Raw genomic sequence first — 7,190 nt, 5'->3', positions numbered from 1 at the left:
AATCATGGTCGCAGTGCTCTGCTCCGTTGGGAGTACCCCGTTTATTCCTATTCCTATCGTAAAGCAATATTAATAAATTCATTGGCTTTTCTAAAAATGAATATAATTCGAGTACTCAAATGCTTTATTGATGTCATTGTGCTTCTGGTGTAATATAAGGCTTCTTTATTTTAATTAATAATAAATTTCCCTTTTTTATGAGGGTCACTAATACTAAATTGATTAATGAAAATTTTAATCAACAACTTTATAACAAACATTTTTATTGTCATAGCTGACAATGATGGCCAAATGATATTATAGAATTAAAAAATATATATTTAAAATATATATCAATACATATCAATATATATTGAAATTATGAAAGTTCATTTATTGCTTCCATTTGTGAAGCTGTATTTTATCAAACATAAAATGCGTAAATTATTACTAATTAACTTATTAAAAATATGCAAATCAATTTGTATTTCATTTAAAATTCCATCAAAATGGCATGATAATGCGATAATAATTTCGAAATGTTTAATTAAAAATAATTGAAGCATAAAAAATATTATAAAATACAGTGTGCAACTGACTTTTTAATTCGCATCATTAGTTATGTTAATTTAATTTAGCTTCAAGAGGGATTTCGAGAGAAAATGTTTGGAAAACAGTGACGCAGATTAAGCATAAGAGAATATTATGGGAATATCAATTTTATAAAAATATTTTTAAAATATATTTGTATTAGAAAAAATACTATTTAAAAAATAAGTTTGTAAAAAAAATTATTGGAATTAGATATATAAAATAAAATAAAATATATAAAATAAAATATATAAACTAAAAATATTGTATAATATATAATTATATATTATCATTTAAGTGTCTTCTATCTGATGTTTGACTGAACTCTTGAAGTGCTTTGATTTTCATTTACCATTTTCCAAAAGTACTTGTCTGAAACGAGCTATTGCCTGATTTCTGACTGATTTGTACAAGCACCCGGGCGTATGAGTGATGTAAAAAAAAGTATCGATTTTCTTTAACGTTAATAGCGTTAATTGAGGTATAATTGGGTCCATAGACCAAATTAGATTTCATTTATTGGCAGAGTAAAAGAGTAAAATTGAAGAGTAAAAGTAAAAGATATTGAAACGATTCTTAGATCATATGAATTCATTAACTTTTTTAAATTGATTTTTAACATCCCTTTTCACGAAACAAATAAAATTCTTAATATAAACTATTTTTTTCAATAGATAGGTTTCGAACAGTAGTGAATTGTAACAACAAAAATTTTTCTAATTATTTTTACTTATTTGAATTTTTGGTTTTATTAAACAGTATTGAATTGCAACAACAAAAATTTTTATTATTAATTATTTGAGTTTTTGGCTGACCATACAGCTCTTTCGATTATTATCAGTGATCTTTTGGAATTATTTCTTATAATTTTGTTTTAAATTTTTTGAATTGTTAGGTCGAAATTCGGGATTGTTCTTTAGGATTTTAAATTTTATTTTGATTATATTTTTTTTTATTTTCCTATAAGTATTTCGGCAAATTCGCTTTTGCCTTCATCAGGAGAATTTCTAATATTTAAAACATCTATACAATTTGAACCTATTTAATTACCCGTAAATAATTTTTTGATACTGCAAGTACAAGAATTGAAGTCGTACCCTGTCAAATATGAAGCTCAGAGTCAATGTTCATTAGCTAATTGACTAAAGCCGTACTTGACTTGTCTGTTCTGATTTAGCGTCTTGTTAATTTTTTGTGAAAGTTTATTATTAAATTCAATTCTTTTGTCAATTTTGGCATTCACAGTTTGAGATTTATGAAGCAAGTCTTTATGCAATATTTTTTCAACTTTGTATAGTTAACAGAGCACTGGTTCCCAACGGAGTGGAGATCTTTTTTGTTAAATATTTAATATTTATTTCAAATAAATATAGTGCTAACTTCATCAAAACAACTTAATCCTTTTCGGTAGTCATGAATAAAAAATCATATACTATATATTTCAGGTATAAGTCACAATATAAAAGATTTTGAACAAAAAAGTGTGCTTCTTCTTAGAAAAAAATCAATATCTGTGAAATAGAATTTTTATTATTGCAATCCCAAGAGTCATTTTTGAAGTTATTTCGTTTTCTATTCAATTTCATAGAAATTTTTATATTGCAAACATTGAATAAAGGTGCATACACAGTACATAGTATAATGATTATCTTGCACATAGTACTTATTTATATTTACCATTTGTATACGAGTAGGTATTTCGTAGTATTTCCCTGTTTGAGTATTTTTATATACATACTCGTAAACCTTTTTATATAAATTTTAGTTTAGTTTCATTCTCGTTAACCACTTCATAAAATGGTTCATAGAGCAATTTAGATTTCCACATGCCAGATTTGCATATACTATTATAAACATATATTATTTTTGTGCTTATTGGTTTTGTATTTATTTTTTTTTTTTGCAATACAAAGCTGCATTTATCCTTGTTTGAAAATATCCTGTTTTGTATCAGTGCATTTGTGGATATGTAACAATGCTCTGGCACATACGCTGCTGGCTTGTGTTACAATAATTTGCAGTAGTTACATGTTAATGTAACATATTTTTTTGTTATCTCGGGTTAACCGCTGAACCAAAACGTCGTGGTGGCAGGATATGTCGATATACACTCTAATGTACTACGTTTTAACATGGCAAAAATGTGGCAACTTTCCATTTGCGAACTTTTTGCTATTTTTTTACTATAATGAAGTTTGTGTTTAATGAAAGAATTTCACTTGACCGCCGCCGTCATGGTGTGCTCGTGTAAGCTATTGAAGTTTATATGGCAATTCACATCCTGCTCTAACCACTAAAGTCCAATAGAAACTGTGGGTATTCCACTTTATTTGCGTCTTGCACGTAAGCATTTCTCACAGCATATTTCGGGGCTTGAAGAGCTTTTCTTTTTGCAATATTTCTTCATTTTTTTTTTTTGGTTTTGATATAGTTAATATAACTAAAAAACACGCGATGCTTACATTTTTTTAAAATAATAAAAAATAAGATTTTATATTTACACTATTTTTTTTTTATATAAAATTCTTTCTTCTTCATATCGTTACAGGCCATAACTGTAAAAGTAACGTGTCGTGTTGTGGTTTTTTAGGCCACATAAACCTGAGCTTAAAAGGAATTTTTAAGCATGTAATATGATCACGTTTTACGACCATTTCAGTGGATATGATTAAATAAAGAACAACAATATACGATACGATAAACAAAAATGTAAGAAACAAAAACAAAAACAAAAACAAAAAAAAACAACAATAACGCGCATAAAGGACATTTCGTGTTATTCTAAAGGATTTTTAAAATAAGTATGTATGTTGGTTAATATAAGCTAAACAAATAAAGTGGAAAAAACATTGTGTATATATGTTAATGTGTATGTAATTATAAACAAAAACAGTAACAATACCAACAACAACAACAACAACAACAACAACATAATTGGTTACAATAATTTGTGGCATTGCGTGCTTATAAATCATACACGCATCCAACTCTTAGTCCAGGTTAAATAAGCTAGCGGCGTAACGCATTTGTGGGTCACACGCAGCGCTCCACAAACGATTTAATCTAGAACTAATATTGTGGAATATATATATATATATATATATATTGAAAAGGATTATTATATATATAAAAATAACAAAATAATGTATAAACTATTGAGAGTTATAAGCAATAGTTGCAGGCCATGTGCATAAATAAGTTGGACGACGTTAAGGCCACTTGACGCCAGCGACATTGCATCTTTAATTTGTAGTTAAGGAACCGAAGTGTATTTGTAGCTGAGACCTATAAACGTTTATATATATATATTGAAGTTATATAGTAAAGATTATATAAAAATTATTTTCACTTAAATACAGAAAAAAAAAATATGTATAAAAACTATAAATGTTACGTGCAAAACAAAAGTGGTAAAATGCAATTTTAATTATGCAAATATATTTTCATTTGGAAATATCCTTGAATTAAAAAAAAAAAACGTTGTGCAAATTACATAAAACTGTATTAATATTCTAAAAAGTATTAAAATAAAAAATTGCAATTTGTGGTTACAATTAGTCTACTATTGCTGCTGCTCGTGCTAATTCAGCGAGTGATCCACTTTTTTGGTGATGAGTTCTTTAACCAACCGTGCTGTTTCTATTTCGGTTAATTAAGTTGGAAAAAAGTGGTATCCTGTTGATGTTTAAATGACTCATGGTAAGTGCTGCTTAATTAATGATTCTTATATTAGTAATAGAATTCATAATAAATTTTATATTTATAATGAAGATAATTTGAAAAATGATGGTTTGGTGTTGGTTAGCAAATATTGTGGTAACAAAAATCTTTTCAATTTTAATACTTGAAAGCCAACCCCGTAGGGTGCAGTTTAAAAATGATTCATTTTTATATAAAAGTTGGTATAATTATTTTTCCATATCAAATTAGAGTTGAAAATATAAACAGAACAGTGAAATAATGAGTCTAGACTGAGAGAGTACAAAAGCTAAAGGAAACTCATTAATTAACAAAGACTTTCACATTTAGAAAATTATAAAGTTACATAAATAATTATGTAAATATAGAAATTACGTTTAGTAGAAGATATTATAAACATCAAAAAAAATTATGTTTAATCAATAATTTAGCTTAAGAGTTGAGTGCTACAACAAGAGTAATATGTTTGACAAAAATTATTTATAGAACTTTTTGGGCCATGTGCGAGTTCGAGTAAATTGATGGTAAATTAAGGAAAATAGTAAATTATGTCAGAATTTCGAGTAGGGTAATTTAGTCAAAAATTAAATAAATTAGTTTTACCATTGTGAAAATTTTATAAGATGTTTAATAAATAAATACACATTTGGCAGGACCTGAGTTCGATTCCTGGTACTCGCAGACTCAAAAATAAATATTTACGAATAATTAAATACAAGAATTATTTCCAAGACCACTGATGATGGGTATTTGGCAATACTCGAAACAGCTGTATGGTCAGCCAAAAATTCTATTAATTAAAATAATATAAAAAAATAAAATAAAATTTTTGTTGTTGTAGTTCACTACTGTTCGAAAAAGCTCCTTATAAATAAATAAATAAATTTGAAAACTTTTAACCAAAAATAATAAATAAGTCCAATAAATAAATATTACATAAATGCAGTGCAAAAAATTCCTAGGAAATTTATTTTACCTCAATTTACTCCAACTCGCACACGCCCTTGAAACCAAATTAAGTATTTGGTTTTGTTTTATGTAAGTCAAGTTCCACTAATTTTGTTATTCAAAAGTGCTAGATCCAATTTCTTTAACGCCCCGAATGACGCGTTAAAAGGTTATTAAAAAATATGATAAAAAATAAGATTTGTTTTAATGACAAAAATTTTTTAATAATGATTTTGTTTTTAAAAATAAGCTAAAAGGCCAATAGTTAAATAATACGCTTTTAAAAAAATTTATTTATTCAAAAAATTTTTTTTATTTAAATCAATATTTTGATAATATTCTATAATCATCTTCCTTTGTAAAATGTATATTATTTAACTCTTGATCAATTATCCAGTTTTTAAAAACAAAATTTTTACAAAAAGAATTGCAATCATTATGCAAAAATTTTAAATGGTTATATACAATATTACTTGTACTTTCAATCTTAATTATATTGAAATAAAATAGAAAAAGATCTTGACCAAGACAGAATTATCTTTATGCTTCACAGATTAATTGTACATATATATATAAAAATATATAGAAATATATATAAATATATATATATAAAAATTGATAATCAGAGTTCTCTTTTGCTAGCTAGCGAATGTTACTGAGCAGAATATACTCAGCCCTTCAAAGAAGTGCAAAATATCTCTCTTTCTCTTATTTTTCTTACCTTCTTCTTAATATATCAGATAGTGGTAGGTGTTACCATATTTTTTAGAAGATTAGGATTACAATATTCCTGTGCTAAGGCATACTTGTCGTAAGAGGGGACTATAATTCAGTAGCAGTTCAAGGCACACACTTGAAACACACCGGAAGCACTTCGGTTGTCCGGACCAATAGCTGTTGACCCTTTTTAATGGGAATATCGTAGTGGCTGCGGTTTGAATGCAAAGTTAAATGAGTAGAAAGTATTTATATCTTTAATTCGATGAGTACATGCATTTTCTAATCACTTATTTTGCCCTACAAAATAGCAGAGCTGTTAGATAGGTCTCTCTCTCCCAAGTAAGAAACTGTATCCAAATATATTGCTTCAATAAGTACCGGTGAAGTTCATTGGAATTGCAATTAGGATGTATATCGCTGTGTTATACTGTTACTATTGTTAATAGTACCTAGGTATTAACCTTTTATGGCTTAAAGCTTTAGGTGTTAGCCTTTATGTTAACGTTAATCACGTTAAATAACTATAGATTCTGAACCCAAATTAAAGTCGGACAGTCATAATTACATATTCATATTAGTTTCTTAAATAGATTATATTGCCTCTAAACTGGATTATGGACTGTTTTCCATAAATAATTTCTTAATCTGTATCTCTTAATCTGTATCTCATGTTCATAAACTATTTTAAAATTTTTGTAAAAAAGTTATTTTATTGTTATTAAATTAATATTATTTGTTGAAAAGTAAAGTTGATCATAAAATAGTGTTTTTTTTATATTTTTAAAAACACTTTTACTTTAATAAAAATAATTTTCATTTTTGTAACTGCTTCATCCTGAGTATAATAACCATCCGGAGTGCATTATAATACTACGTAAAATTTAATTCCATTTTTAAGAGGTGTACTTACATTGAAACCATTTCAAATTGTTATTTCCTATTTTGTTGCCTTTTAATTAGTTTTGTTAGTTGAAAATTTAAAGTCTTGCATGAATGTTCGCAGCAGTCATTATACATGCGATTTTAAGGATTCTCAACTACAATTCCTTACGAACAAGCAACCATAGCTGAACTACAAATTATTATTACAACCGAGGAGAACAAGCAGTTTTCATGCAATTGTACTTAAGCTACGAGCAATATTACAAGTTTTGGGCATAAACAGATTAATAATGTAAGAACTCCTGGATTAGTATCTTAGTGGACATAAGAACAAAATGCGCTCTGAATAATGAGATGATGCAATACATATG

Source organism: Teleopsis dalmanni, chromosome 1, assembly GCF_002237135.1.
Source record: "Teleopsis dalmanni isolate 2A chromosome 1, ASM223713v2, whole genome shotgun sequence".
NCBI lineage: Eukaryota > Metazoa > Arthropoda > Insecta > Diptera > Diopsidae > Teleopsis > Teleopsis dalmanni.
The sequence above is the reverse complement of the archived record's forward strand: the minus strand, read 5'-3'. Positions refer to the sequence as shown.